The 16,943-nt window shown below is 33.3% G+C and overlaps 1 protein-coding gene across 4 annotated transcripts in view; it reads left to right on the top strand.

Moving 5' to 3' along the window:
* The window catches only part of LOC114339639 (serine-rich adhesin for platelets), a 1,513,912-nt gene that overhangs the window by 770,884 nt on the left and 726,085 nt on the right, over window positions 1-16,943 (top strand). The window lies entirely within an intron of this gene.

The raw sequence follows: 16,943 nt of genomic DNA, 5'->3' as shown, positions 1-16,943 counted from the left end.
TGTTACTTTTGTATTTGAGTACCGGTAATCATATCAAGAATCGTATTTCTCAGTAGGTAGGTATTTTGTATAAAGTAATCATTTACAGTATTCGTTACTTTGATTAATATAATTACTTTTGTTACTTTTGTATTTGAGTACCAGTAATCATATCGAGAATCGTATTTCTAAGTAGGTAGGTTTGTATAGATTTTCCGATATAACAACGACCTTTACCGATCTGTTTAAGGGATAAAAATGATTTTATTACTATGATTACTTCTGTTACTTTTGCATTTGAGTTCCGGTAATCATATCGGGAATCGTATTTCTCAGTAGGTAGGTATTTTGTATGGGTATTCTGATATAATAACGATCGTCACGAAGTATGAAGTAATCAGAGTAATCAAAGTAATCAAAGTAGATACAATAGTCGTTACTCGCTCTGTTACGATTGGTACGAAGTAATCAGAGTAATCAAAGTAATAAAAGTAGATACAATAGTCGTTACTAGCTCTGATACGATTGGTACGAAGTAACGAAATAATCAGAGTAATGAAAGTAACGATTTGCCTCTCTGTATAGTAATCGTTACTTTCGGCATTCGTAAGTAACGAGTACTTTGTAACGAATAGTTACTTTTTCAACATAACTACTCAGTGGGCTGAGGCGCGCTCGATCGACAAATCTAGTGGATTTACGATCGAGGTTCGAGACCCGACCCAGTCATTGAAAAATAAAAAGGCCAACGTCGGAGTATAAAATTCTATAGAATCTACGACTTGGTCTGGAATAAACTGGTGTCTGATCGGCCTATGGAGGAGCGGTACGGCAAGGGATAAGGGCTTGCGGCTTGTTGTTACCCTTGATCTTCTTCTTCAAGTATCGTGACCAAATTTTAGGCGTGGGCAGCTTCCATGGCAATTTGCCGATATCGTTCTAGATCTTGCGCGACATGTAGCAATTCATCTTCTGATAAGCCAGTCCATTAACGAAGGTTTCGGAGTCACGAATATTTCTTCCTACCAATTCCTCTTTTTCCGTCTATCTTTACGTTGAGTATTAACTGCAGTATCCAGTATTTGCTGCCTCTTATTATATGCCTCAGGTATTCAAGTTCTCTCTTTTTTATCATCCTCATCAAGTCACCTTCGCCTTGACCTATTCTGTTTAAGATTTCTATGTTTGCAATGCGTTGAACCCATGATATTTTGAGCATTCTACGATATTACCATATCTCGAAGGCTTAAAATTTGTTCACCATTATTAACCTTCATGATCCAGGTTTCACGTCCATTTAATAATATAGGGTACACGTAACGTTGCAGGAACTTGATCCTTAATTGCAAGTTAATCTGAGAATTGCTCAGTACAGATCTAAGTTTCATAAATGCTCCTCTTTCGCTTTCAATTTCTATCCGAGTTTTAATTTCTTCCTCAGGATTTGGGTCTCGTTTATCCCACATCCTATTGCCAATTAGTTGTCAATTAGTTGCACAGGGCCAACGTCTTAGTTATTAACCACAAGTTATTTTGACTTTGATGCCTTTATGCCAAATCCGATATTGTAGCATTCTCTAGTGACTCGATCTATAAAGACTTGATAAACATACTCGATACTTTCAGCCATGATCGCTGTGTCGTCTGCATATCTGATGTTGTTAATAGGTTCTCCCCCAATTTGAACTCCACGTTTCCCTTCCAAAGATTTAAAGCAAAGTTATAGTTTTGCTAAAACATAGGAAAGACTGATAGACGCATAGACTTACCACTCCTGCCCCCTATATAAGCTGCAGATATGATATTCTGCACCGCGACAGTCAGAGCAGTCTACTTAAAATCATGCCACAGTAAGCTACATATTTTCAGATCTGGGAGGACTTGCACCAGCAAAATCTTGCACTCTTCGACTTACCTAAGAGTAATGGAAACCACACAAACATGCTGCAGAAGATGTACGCCAGTGGAAAGACGGAACAAAAATTAGAAGCTGCCTTGATTTGTGTGAAATAATGTCTGATTATTTTATAAAGAAAATTCGCTAAGATAAAATACAACTAAAACTTACGTCTGCGCTATTCACTTTCAATCGCTATAGACCAAAAGGCCATTCAACATCACCTGGTAAAACACCACGCTGATCATACCGAAAAACCAAAATACCTCTAAGTTACACTAGACGTCTTGTGAACATATAGGTATATATTATATACCAAGGATTTCCATAGTTTTTACTGTATTCATTCACTCAACCGTCCACTCCAGTTCTTTCTGCTTTACCAATCTCCTTCCTGTAGATTTCTTCTTTCCATTGCTTCGTCCACTTCATCTCTGAAAGATCTTCGGGATCCGCTTATCTTCCTTCTTCCTATCAGGCTCTATTCTGTTATTCTGTTAACCACATAGGTCCATTGCGAAGAAAAATAAACGAGGTAGATATTCATAACAAAATTTTATGGAACTTAACAATAGTAACTGGGGTTAGTAAATAACTAACTTCAGCCTTAATGAGAATGGTGCGAGATGTGGTGCTACAGGAGAATATGGAAAATACCATGGACAGGGAGAATAACAAATCAAGATGTTTTGCTGAAGATGGGGAAGGAATGCGAAGTCATAAAAACGAGAAAACTTGGCCACATAATGAGAGGGAAAAACTATTCCCTGCTAACACTTACAATCCAAGGAAAAATCTAGGGAAGGAGAAATGTGGGAACTAGGAGGATTACCTGGTTACGAAATTTAAGGGAGTGGTACGGGTGCAGTTCAATACAATTGTTCAGAGCTACAGCCAACAAATAGAGCTACAGCCTGAACGAAAAGTGCAGACTGAATATCGGCTACATGAGACCAACCCATTGGATAAACTCCACAAAGCAGACTAAAATCAATAAATTGCTTCCTTAGCGCCTTGACAGATAAATCTCCAGCCTGTTATCCAATAACGGAAACTCGACAAAGTGAGATTTCACGCGATTTGTAGACCTGGCGCATGCCATACTTACCCTAATAACACCAAACATTCCACGTGTGTTCCTAGAATGTACACACAGGACATTGAAAACATTCCTGGAATGTCCTCAAAAGCACAAGAACGTTTTTTTACAGTCACCTCCTGTTTTCATATGATATTTTTTGACATGTTTTGAAGTAAATTCAATTATCTATTTAATACAAAACATGTCAAAATCTACATGGGAAAACAGGGACCCTAAAAATGGTTTTTCGTCTCCTACAAAATTCATGAAAAAGCAGATAGGAGGTATTGTCACATCACAGACGATATACCAGAAGTATATGTGGCCATACCAAATAATACATCCTTGATAAATATAAACATTTTTATTGCCCAAAATCTTGTCATATATTTTTTTACATAATCATCACTACGATGATGATTCATTGTGTTGAACTGTACATTACAATTACAATCTGCTCATAACTGACCAATGACCAATTTTAATTTAACCTAAATTACTACTGTTCCCTAAAATGGCTTACCCCATAGCGTCTCTTATCTAATCTAACAAGATCGTGCAATAGTCTAACATACACAGGGACACAAGCACTATGCTCTGCTTTTCACTATCACCTATCACTCAAACTAGTTCAAAAGGCTTTGTTCTCTTCAATCTTCTAGTTTGCCCAGTAGTATCAAGGAGCTGGATTTCCTTAATATTCTCGTACTTATGAAGTTGTTGCTCGTGATTTCTTGCCACCTTCTCGCTGATTATCTAGGTTCCATTCCTAGGTCCTTATGGAGATCACTGTTTGTCACATACCAAGGAGCATCTACAATATTTCTCATTATTTTGTTCTGGAATCTTTGTATAATTTTTACATTACTTGGTCCAGTACACCCCCATACTGGGCATCCATAAATCCATACAGGTCTTAATATTTGTTTTTAAAGTAATAACTTATTATGCATCGACAATGTGGAGTTTCTTCCAATTAGCCAATACACTTTTTATATTCTACTTTTGCCTTTCATAGCCACAAGGTTATACGTTTCCTTCCTGGTTTTTTGTAGACCACTTTCAGCTGATTCTAAAAAAAAATTAAAATGAATTGTAATGTTTCTATTCTTTACAATTAAAAATTAAAAGGAATAGGTACTATTTACAGGTAATAATATGCATAAATAATTCATTTCATAGAGAATAAAGAAAATAATTGAAAAAGGATTTTATAAAACTTGCATAATTGTTTAAACAAAAGAGATCCAGCCAGAGCAAAAGTAACAGACAGAACAGCAAAAAGAGCCACTAATTTCCGTTTTCCCAATATTCTTTATCTATGCATTTTCCAACAAGAAATTTTTAGGTTATCATGAAATGTGATGACCACGCGACCTTACATAGATACTAGATACACACGCACACGCGGCAAATTTGAAAATGAACGCAAATTGAATAGTAAATGGCCTCTCTTAGAATATAGGACATTGGTATTATGTTCATAGAATGTCTTGAGGTAACACTCCGCCAATAGTTTAATCAGATTTTCACCGAATATTCCTTGAATGTCCAACACATTCAAACATTAATAGAACTTTGATAGTACATTCCTGGAATGTTTTGTCTTGTTAGGGTAAGAACCGGCGTAGCAATGGCTAATCCAGACCTTATCAGACGGGTCCTGCTGAACAGAAATAACGACAGGTATAACTGCGAACCCACGCAGAACATGGAACAATGCAGATCTATTAGCCTGCTTAAACTGCTTCCATAGATGCACTCTCGAGGACTTATGGATAGATATAAGTGAACAAGGTTAAATAATGGGCTCACAAACTACATATAGTTTTCCGGGTACGACAAATTAAGTAGATATCTAAGATTAAAAGCACTGTCAAGTTAAGTTAGCATGGAAACTGCCGAAGCATAAAAATAAATAATAAAAAACAGACACAGAATATAGACTGTGGTAACAAAATTACGATAAAATAAGAAGTAAACTTGTACTATGTATATCAATTATTATAACCCGCTCAAATATCGACCACATAATATGACTAAAATATTATAGTTCTTCAATAAAAACACATGCACACAAACGATAAAACAAGCACAGGGAAGGCTTTTCAGAAACAACGGAGCGTGATCATGATGGTCTACAAAAAAAATATTATTTATTTCATTTTGAAAATTGTTCAAAATAAATCATTTCAGCCACTACTTCTCATCTCATCCTCAATTTGATCCACCTTTTTATGAACGAATTAACCTATTACTTCATAAATATAGCATAAAATTACCGACAATATACCATCCTCCTCCATGGACTTTAAATAAATCACGAATGATTACTGATCTAGCAAAATTTATTGAACATTAATCCTCACCAACCATAATATTAAACCACTTCAAAGACATTATGGAAATATTTAGCGACTACACAAATATCTACACAGATGAAACAAAAATCATGGACGTGGCAATTTTTTCTAGTACTCATCATTACTAAATAATTTAAGCTGAACTAACTGATTAACAAATGGACTATGCCCAATGCAGAACTGTACATAATCCTTGGAAGCTTTAAAATTGGTCGCAATGTTCCGAAAAACTAATAACGTTTTACAAATGCATGCTTTTTGTGTTAACTAGAAAAATAAACAAGTCATATTTACTCGACTCCGACTGGGTCACACCCGTCATACACATATTTACCGAATCATAAGAGAAAACCCACCATAATGCAACCAGTGTCAAACCCATTAAAATATACTGAATACCAAATATTCCAGGAAATGAGAAGTAAACTCAACCGTCCTTACGACATATCTGAGCTGCTTAGAGACAATAAAAATCTCTCAGAGAGAGAGAGAGAGAGAGAGAGAGAGAGAGAGAGAGAGAGAGAATTTCTATAAAAACCAATTAGCGCACATATCCTCAAAAAATTCTTCGATACTATAGTAACACTTTTTGATTACTGTTCGGAATACAAAAATATTGCTTGAGGATCTTATATCGAGTGGTAGGTATCGACTTTTTTCCAGTGTAAATAAATGATTTTTTTAATTAATTAGAAGAGAGAATTGGAAGTGGAATAACATAAGTTAGACTTGTGTTATAAAGGGAATCTGTCCGAATATCGTCTCTATGTAATTAAAAATTAAGCAAGCTATTTCAAGGATATAACATATCAAGGAAGTGTCAAGATACCATATTTCCGGAAAACAAGCCTGCATGATGTACCAAACTTGACCTTGCATAAATATTTGAGTGCTCTCTTTTGTAGCATAAAAATTCTGCTGAAATGAAGAAGATCCGCTGTATACAAACAAGGTAACTGGCCCAGTGCTACGCTTCAACCACCTATTTTTACCCCTGGTTTTACCCAAGGTACTTATTTTATTCAGGCTGAATCGACCTGAGACCTATAGACATTTTAAAAAATGTCTAGATGTTCTCGCTGGCGCTGGAAATCGACCCTCGGCCTATCTGCGTAGGAAGTCAGATATGTACCGCCTGAGCTCTCACTGAGCCCACCCGATGATATCTTGTTGCTTAAATATACCGTGTGTTGCTCAAATTTATGTTTATTATCAATGTAGAAGCCTACTTTGTTTACCGTGTCAGAACAAATGCCTTCATTGTTCAGAGTAATGTTGTTTAAATCATTCTTAAAAGAAATTAATTTGCCTTTTGAATTAAATTAAATGTCAAATGATTAGCTTTGCACCACTCTAAGATTTTTATAATATAAATACTAATAATCTTGGTCCGTGCCTTTGAGTCCTTATTTTGCCATAAAATTGTAATGTCATCTGCAAATATAGTAAACCTGCCATTAATAATTTAGAGGTTAATTATGTCATTAAAATAAATCCAGAAAAAGATTGGACCCAAGACAGAGCCTTGAGGTACGCCAGAATTAATAAAGATATTACTAGAGTAGCGCTCATTGATTGATACAGACTAGGATCTGTCTTCCAAGTATGAACTGAACCACTTTAGAGCAGTGTCTCTAAAACCATATTTTTCCACGTTAATATTATTATCAAACATCATAAAGCTTTTGGTAAAGGAGCTCAAGCGGGGATTTTTGCAGTTACTCGAGCGTCAGATTATCGCATGAAGAGAAACCTTGTACTCTATAAATGTACCTCTACCATATATTGACTTTTCATACAGGGTAGTTCGTTAGGGGGGCCCGAAAAAAAATCTATCCTTAGAAAAACTCTAAATTGTCAAGGTAAGGTAAGTTAAATACATGCAAAACAGTGTATATTTCAACAATCTGACGATTTGAGCGGGGCGTAAGGAAATGGGTGAGTCATGAAATTTCACAAAAAAAGCGAATATTTCGCGAAATGAACGTCAGATCAAAAAACTAAAAAATACTTAGTCAATATTTCTCAAAAATCTATCGAATGATATCAAACACAACCCCCACGGAGAGGGGAGGGCCATAAATTTAAAATTTTAAATACGAACCCCGCGATATTTTGCGAATTGAACATCAGCTCGAAAAACTAAAAAATACATGTATTCAATATTTTTGAAGAATTCATCGAATGGCACCAAACACGACCCCCAACGGAGGTGGGGGGTTACTTTAAAATCTTTATATAGGAGCCTACAAATTTTATTGCAGATTTGGATTATTTACGTAAAAATAAGCAACTTTTATTCAAGACATTTTTTCGAATTATTGATAGATGGGCTATAATCGGAAAAAATGATTGTTGGAAATGGAAAATTAAATTAAAAAATGGAAAGTCCCCTACTTTATGGAAAACCTATCTTAACTTTTTTTGGATTTAGGGCCTACTCTTCACAACCCAATAGGTCCCCATAACGCTCGAGTAACTGCAAATTTAGCATACTTTTTTCCCCTAGTATTTTAACGTTTAAAGGCATAAAAATATTTAAATTCAAATCTAGTTTATATCACAAATTATATCAGTATGAAACTAAATATAACATAATTTTATTGGATACTTATAAAATGTTACTGTTGTACTAATTCGAAATAGAATTACTCCTTAAGCCGGCCCTGTCTCTATCTGAAATCTGCACGACGCGTTCGTGACAATGGGTAATTTCTTTTAAGTACGCTGAACATGTGGCTTGTAGAGTGGCATAGATAACGCCATTCTCTTAATTTTTTCTTGAATAAAATGGGGGAAAGTGTGCCATTTCTAGCCACTTATTATTTTAGATAAATAAACAATCTTATTGTCTTATCTGCGAGATTTTTTATTATTCTTTTGAGAAAAATTTTGTGAACTTTAGCGGAACCCATTAAGTATAGTGAGATTAACTTTCTGTAAGAAATGAGTAAAAGTGAAGAAGACGTTGGCATTAGGCTATTGATTATATTCAAAATAAAGTAGCTAAAAGGAACTACAACGTTAACGGGGTTTTATTATTTAATATGGTCAATGGACAACTATATATGAAAAAACCGCGGAGTGCTACCATTTAAAGGGGTGCGTGTTTGAGAAATGGGTGAATTAGTCCTTGGGCATAGGTTATATTAGGGTGAGTTCTATGCACTTTTGGTACAAACATATCTACATAAAAATTGTTCCTGGTTAAATTTCCTATCTAAATATCACTTTTTAAAATCAATGATATTTTAAAAAAAAAATATATTCAAAACAAAAAGCACAAAGAAACCCAAAAGAAAGAAATTTTGTTTTTTGTCCCATAACTTTTGTCCACGAGGATATAGGTATAGACATTGCTTTACAGAAAAAAAACCTACATATTTCTTCTTTAAAATGTTGTTTAGTAGATAGACCTGTAAGGATCTGCGAAAAAACATCTATTTTTGGATGTGAGAGGTGGCATTCGGATTTTTGCAGATAAAGTTAGGTGACACCTTCAGTAATAATAATTGACTTATGCTCCTTCTCAAATATGCCAGGAACATTAATAAAAAAATTAAAATATTTAAAATTTTCGAAAAACATCGATTTTTTTCTGCGTTCTTTGCTTATAACTTTAAAACGATTCGTTTTGGAACAAAGTCGTAGAGCAATAAAATAAAGATTATTAAATTTTGTATGATATACGACTGGTAAAAAATGTCTTAAGGTATTACCATTTCTGCTAAAGAGGTACTCTATCTATCTAATACACTTTACAGAATTAAAATTGGATTATTTAAGGGGCCCCAGCAATGTTTTAAATTTATAAAAAAAATTTTGGTTTATAAAAAAATAGCTTTGTTTAATAATAAAAAAATTAATTTTTAGCAATGCAAATAATTAAAACCGGTATAATTTGACTTAAACTTTCAAATGCTGTCAGCAGAAATGCTATTTTATTTTTTAATCAAACGTTATTCGCGTTCAAAAATTGCAATTTCTCGATTTTTTGAAAGTTCCACCGCGTTTATCTCGAAAACTATGCATCCTACGAAAAAACTTGTGAGAACATTTTTTTGCTTAGAATTACTCAAGAAATACAAAAAAATGTTTTATTTTGCGAAAAATCGATTTTATGTAATTCCTCAAGTTCTTTGTTTATAACAATCTTATCGACATCCGGATCAACTGTTACCCAAAAAATTCGTGTTCCACGGGTCAAAATACATAAAAAAACTTGGGTAAGTCCGTCTAAATAAAGGAGCCCGTAGCACCCCCTCCTGGCCACAGCACTAATTTGTTTATAAGCCAAAAAATTGTTTATAACTTTAAAACATTGCTGAGGATGCTTAAATAATCCGATTTCAATTCTGTAAAGTGAATTGGATAGGTGGAGTACTTCTTTATAAATAAAAAAATTGACAAATCTTTGTATGTTCTAGTTTTTGTTGTGCAAGATTTTAAAAAATTTTAATTTTTTAAAAAAAGTTTAGATTGCAAAATTATTATGCAAAATCTAGTAAGTCAATTTTAATGAAATTTGATTACGGTTTTAGCACATTACAAAAATTTTCTATGCGAATTAGGAAGGTTCCAAGTGTAACCTAAGTGATGGAAAATCATTGAATAATAACAGGCTTGTTTTGCTCCCTTATTTTATATTTATTGCTATTTTGAACCAAGGTTGATAAATTAAGACATTTTTAACCAATCGAATCTGATGGAAAATTTAATTATCTTTGTTTTATTCCTATAGGACTTTGTTCTAAAATGAATAGTTTTTAAAAGTTATAAGCAAAAAAAGTAGAAAAAAAACGAAATTTTTTGAAATTTTTAAATATTTTATTTTTTTTATTAATGTTCCGGGCATACTTGAGAAGGAGCATAAATCAATTATTATTAACGAAGTTATCACCTAACTTTATCCGCAAAAATCTGATATCCACCTCTCACATCCACCTAAAAACAGATCCTTACTGGTCTAAGAGGTAATTAGAATTTATAGTTTTCGAAATATGATTTTTCAAAGTTCGCCACTCACAGCAATTTTGCAATTTTCCTTGTCATTTCGCAAATATTGTTCTGTAACTTTTTTCTACGTAACTTTAGGTGTATGCAATGGTACACGTAATAGGAATAGATATCAATTACCTTTAAAATGGTTTACTGTATAACGTTGTACGACTTTTTTTAAAAAAGATTATGGTTTTTCAAGGTTTTATACTTTTAAAGATTTTTTATAATATAATATAAAATAAAATAATATTATTTATATTTAACAAATATGTTTAATAACAAAGACATTTAAAAAAATTTCAAAATCAAAGTCCATCTCTTCGTTAGCATTAACTTCAATATCTTCCTCTGACACCAGCTTGTGGTGCAGGAGCTTTGACAGTAAATATTGGAATTAATCCATATTTTGAAGTTGGCCCGGCCGAGTTAAGTGGATCCAAAGTATTACCTATAAAAAATAAGATTCAATCATAACACACAATCACATAAAAAACTTATAATGAGGAATTTAAAAAATAATCCTAAAATCAAAACTCGTTGCAAGTACTTATTACATTTTGAAAAAGCGTATCTTATTTAAAAATAATCCTAGAATGTTTTTTAATACACCACTTTAAAGTAAACAGAATAAGCTTTCTTTTTTATTGTATAATATATACCGAACTGTAGAAAAAAAAGTTATAATGGGAAATTTAAGAAATAATCGTAAAAAATATAAAAACTCGTTAAAAGTATAAAGTTTTAAAAAAGATAACCTCTTTAAAAGAAGTCGTACAACATTATACAGTAGAACAGCGGTTCTCAATCTGTGGTACATGTACCACTGGTGGTACATTTCATTTTTTGAGGTGGTACACAAAACGCAAAAACAGCCAAAATCAGCACCACTATTATAGTTAATTAGATCACTTAGTTAGATATGTATTTCAGTTAGGTGGTACCAAAAATAATAAAAAGTATTTGGTGGTACATGACACAAAAAGATTGAGAACCGCTGCAGTAGAAAATTTTAAAGGTAATTGATATCTTTTCCTCTTACATGTACCATTGCATATGCCTAAAGTTACGTAGAAAAAAGTTACAAAACAATATTTGCGAAATAACAAGGAAAATTGCCCAAAATTGCTGTGAGTGGCGAACTTTGAAAAATCATATATCGAAAACTGTAAACCCTAATAACCTCTACCGAACATCATTTTAAAGATAAAACATATAAGTTTCTTTTTCAGTGAAGCAATGTCTATACCTATATCCCCGTGGACAAAAGTTATGGGACAAAATCAAAATTTCTTTCTTTTGGGTTACTTTGTGCTTTTTCTTTTGAATATATTTTTGTAAAAAAAAGTATCTTTGACTTTAAAAAGTTATATTTAGAAAGGAAATTTAACCAGAAACAATTTTTATGTAGACGTGTTTGTACCAAAAGTGCATAGATCTCACCCTAATGTAACATGTGCACAGGAACTAATTCACCCATTTTTCAAAAACGCACCCCTTTAAATGGTAGAACTCCGCGGTTTTTTCATATATAGAGATTCATTGGCCATATGAAATAATTAAACCCCGTTAACGTTGTAGTTACTTTCTATAGTACATAATCAATAGCCACATTTTTTTGTAGATAAGAAATAATATTAGACCGGGCAGTATCGTCGCCCCCGCTAGCGCAATTATTCCGATTCGATTTTTTGCACAAACTTACTCAAAAAGAGGTCCTTATAACATATCCACAGGGTGCCATGCGGTGCTGTGGTCGAAAAAATTTTTAAACAATTTTTTAAAACAAATTCACAAAAATAATTTTTTCATTTCCAACAATTTTTTTAGATAAGTTGGGTCATTCTGAGCAAAAAAGGTCTCTTGTAATTTTTCTCTAAAATTGATTGTTGTCGAGTTATATGCGATTAAAAAATTGAAAAATGCGAAAATGGCCATTTTAAGGCTTCATAACTCGATTAAAAATGATTATTATGAAATCCAAAAATCGACAAAATCAAGATTGAAATACCTTCTTCAGCGTCCTGAAGAGATTTTTGTCATTATTTTATTACAAAGCTGTTATTTATAGTTATTAACAATTAGCGGTATAGTCCAACTGTGTCGTCGCCCCCGTTAGCGGAACTATTTCGATTAGATTTTTTTGCACAAACTTACTCAAAAAGGGGTCCTCATAACATATCCACAGGGTGCCTTGCGGTGCTGTGGTCGAAAAAATTTTTAAACAATTTTTTAAAACAAATTCACAAAAATAATTTTTTCATTTCCAACAATTTTTTTTAGATAACTTGGGTCATTCTGAGCAAAAAAGGTCTCTTGTAATTTTTCTCTAAAATTGATTGTTGTCGAGTTATATGCAATTAAAAAATTGAAAAATGCGAAAATGGCCATTTTTAAGGCTTAATCACTCGATTAAAAATGATTATTATGAAATCCAAAAAGTGACAAAATCAAGATTAAAATACCTTCTTCAGCGTCCTGAAGAGATTTTTGTCATTATTTTATTACAAAGCTGTTATTTATAGTTATTAACAATTAGCGGTATAGTCCAACTGTGTCGTCGCCCCCTGTTAGCGGAACTATTTCGATTAGTTTTTTTTGCACAAAATTACTCAAAAATAGGTCCTTATAACATATCCACACAGTGCCGGCCGGTGGTCGAAAAATTGTTTAAACAATTTTTACACCACGGCACCGGCCGGCACCTTGTGGATATGTTATAAGGACCTATTTTTGAATAAGTTTGTGCAAAAAATCCAATCAAAATAGTTCCGCTTACGGGGGCGACGATACAGTTGGACTACACCGCTAATTGTTAATACCTAAAAATAACAGCTTTGTAATAAAATAATGACAAAAATCTCTTCAGGACGCTGAAGAAGTTATTTGAATCTTGATCTTGTCACTTTTTTAATTTCATAATAATAATTTTTAATCGAGTTATGAAGCCTTGAAAATGGCCATTTTCGCATTTTTCACATTTTTAATCGCGTATAACTCGACAACAGTCAAGTTAAGAGAAAAATTACTAAAGACCTTTTTTAGTCACAATGATCCAAATTATCTAAAAAAAATGTGGGAAATGAAAAAAATATTTTTGTGAATTTGTTTAAAAAAATTGTTTAAAAAATTTTTCGACCACGGCACCGCCCGGCACCCTGTGGATATGATATAAAGACCTCTTTTTGGGTAAGTTTGTGTAAAAAAATCGAATCGAAATAGTTCCGCTAACGGGGGCGACGATACAGTTGGACTATACCGCTAATTGTTAATAACTAAAAATAACAGCTTTGTAATAAAATAGTGACAAAAATCTCTTCAGGACGTTCAAGAAGGTATTTGAATCTTGATTTTGCCACTTTTTGAATTTCATAATAATCAGTTTTAATCTAGTTATGAAGCCTCGAAAATGGCCATTTTCGCATTTTTCAAATTTGTAATCGCGTATAACTCGACAACAGTCAATTTTAGAGAAAAATGACAGGAGACCTTTTTTGCTTAGAATGACCCAAATTATCTAAAAAAAAATTGTTGGAAATAAAAAAATTATTTTTGTGAATTTGTTTAAAAAAAATTGTTTAAAAAATTTTTCGACCACGGCACCGCCCGGCACCCTATGGATATATTATAAGGACCTCTTTTTGAGTAAGTTTGTGCAAAAAAATCGAATCGGAATAATTGCGCTAGCGGGGGCGACGATACTGCCCGGTCTATATATATTTTTTGTAAAATTGAAAAATTATCAAAATAGATTTTTCGCATTTTTGCATAAAATTTAATTTTTGAACATGTTCCACCAATTCTAGATAAAAATAAACTACGACATTCTGATTTAGCGTCCTCGAAAACATAAATAATAACTAAAGTTGGTCATTCAACTTGAAGTTGATTTTCGTGGTCAGTGTAACGTAATTTTAGTGATTTCTGCCGCTCGCCTATTTGGTATTCCGTCCATAACTGCAGCTTTTTTGTTTTTCAGCTTTTCAAGGGGTTTTTGCACTTCCTGTATACTTAGGTATATTAATATCTTCATTTGTGGCAATTTCTAATGTTTTTGTTTCGAGCGTCATTTGTTCTTCCTCTGAGTCATAGAGGTTTTTTATATAGACAATCTATGTATCCCTTTCTATCTGTTTTGGTTCTATGTTCCTTTACCTCCATTCTTTGACCTCTTATGAAGCTCCGTATTTCTTTTTGAAAACCATAAAAATCATTTTTTATTCCTCTTACGAGTAAATGTCTTTTGACATGTATTTTAGATAAGCTTTTCTCTTTTCTTTACATTTTTCCTTTATTTCTGTACAAAACTAAGGAGTTTTTCGTCTTGGGAGCGATTTATTTTTACTAATGTTTCTTTCACCAAGAACTTTCTTGGCTGTTCGGATAAAATTAGCGTCTCTTTGCAAAGACAATGACGTCGACTTTGCAAAGTAACAAGACACTTACTCAACACACACACTACACATGACACTAGCTACATAACTGCAAGAATTCACCGTACCTACCATGCCAATGGCCATTAGTTGTCGAGGCATTAGCTAAATAATAAAAAATAACTTTCTTGGCTGAGCCTTAGATATTAGACTTAATTTTTGCCCAGCTTTTGTAGCAAAAATACTTCTTTGCAGTAGTATTTGTTGAACTAAAATGATAAGATGAAACGAATGAAGGAGGGTGATGAACTGATAATGGAAGTATGGAAAGACAGAGGCAAACTGAATAGAGTTGGCTAGCTATAGATGCAAGAGAGCAACTTGACACTCAAGGATGGATACGGCTCGTTTGCATGCCTGTCGAAGAACAGTAGCTCAACCTAAAGAGAGATGATGACTAGAAAAAGGGAAATCTTTTAAGATAAAAATATATGTTCAGAAAATAAATTAGATAAATATAATAATATAATAAAAATAGAAGAATATAAAAGATAAATAAAATAGACTGAATTATGGGCGCCAGAAGTTGGAATGGACCAAACTTCCAGGTATCTTACACTGCTGTTAAATAGTAAATATATTAAATTCAAAAAATGGGAAAAAAAAATAATTGATATACAAAACAAATAAATATTTATTAAATATAACTACTTAGATTTTTGACAACCTCTGAGTTAGAAAAATACAAACTATGTAACTCTAAAATGACAATGGGAAATAATTACCTATAGTAATATAAATATAATCTATAGTTACATTAGTAATGGAGTAGCTCTTATATGGAGCATACCCCCCCCCAACTTACATATACTAGGTTAAATAACAACCTTCACCAAATAATTGTACGATTGCAATACGTACAGCAACGTTAATACTTACATATTTTTTTTTCTAGTACAAGTATAATAATTAATTTTTTTTTCCAATATTTAGGTACTATATTTACTTGATTATACCTTATTTACTTTATTTATTTGATACATATATTTTGCTGGCCATTTTTGATTTTGTTGGTGTGTTGCTAATATTTTCTCCGTACTTATATATTTTGCGTACAAACTTAAGTATATTTCATATTTCTGACCTTTGGATTGCTTGTCAATAATTTTTGCTTTCATCATGTGTGCTTTTAAAGTTGAACATCTTCTGGTGGACGAATTGGACTATGAGTTGAAAATTAGGGACGTAGTACCAGAGGAGTCGGCAACTGTCGATAGGAAACGCAATCTTCTGCGGGGTGCTTTGAAGCAAGAAGAAGGCAATAGGAGTTTCACCCAACTTTCGGCTGTACATATCCCTTTTGAGGACCAACGGAAAGGAATATCCGAAACGTTGGATAGCTTGTCGAAGAAAATAGAGAAGTTTAGGGGAACTGTACAGGACAATGAATATGTTAGATTAATATCTCGTCTAGCTCATATTTCTGGCCGAGTACACTTGTTACAGTGTACTACAGAAGAGCAGGAACCTTTTAAAAAGTCTGTTTCTCTTAAAATCCTTACCTTGGAGGGTGAGCTTGATTCTAAGGTTAACCCCATAGCCACATCTACTCCTAATGCTCCAGTCAGTGTCGTTCCTAGTTTCACATACTCCAAACCTGTGCAAGTACACAAATGGGGTGTTTCATTTTCCGGTGAAAAACAGCACAATGATGTGATTACATTTTTAGAAAAGGTCGAATGTCTTCGTGTATCTAGAGGTGTCTCTGAAGAAAATTTGTTTGCTGCTTCAGCTGAATTGTTTACCGGTCCTGCTTTTACCTGGTTCATGAATAATAGAGGAAATTTATCTTGTTGGTCTGATCTGGTTCGCAAGTTGAAGTCAGATTTTCTTCCTTACTCATACCAGGATGATCTCTTGGATGAAATCAAAAACCATAAGCAGAAACCAGGGGAGTCTGTCACTATGTTCATTAACACTATTTTAGGCATGTGTAGCCGTTTAGACACTCCTTTATCTGATTTGTCCAAAATAAAAATCATCTTAAAATGTTTATTGCCTTTTATCATCAGCAGTTAGCTCTTATGGACATCCAGAGTATTGATGACCTCACTGTAAAGTGCAAACGTTTGGAGGAAACGTTATCCTGGTCTTCTCAGCCTCCATCCACATCTCGACCCTCTTCTAATTCTTCTTCTCAGCCAACTTCCTTTAGACAACGTTCTTGGCAAAATAAGGGCCCTGAACGTAAT

Source organism: Diabrotica virgifera, chromosome 4 (assembly GCF_917563875.1).
Source record: "Diabrotica virgifera virgifera chromosome 4, PGI_DIABVI_V3a".
NCBI classification, from domain to species: domain Eukaryota; kingdom Metazoa; phylum Arthropoda; class Insecta; order Coleoptera; family Chrysomelidae; genus Diabrotica; species Diabrotica virgifera.
Note: the sequence above shows the minus strand (reverse complement) of the source record. Positions and strands in the feature narration are given on the sequence as shown.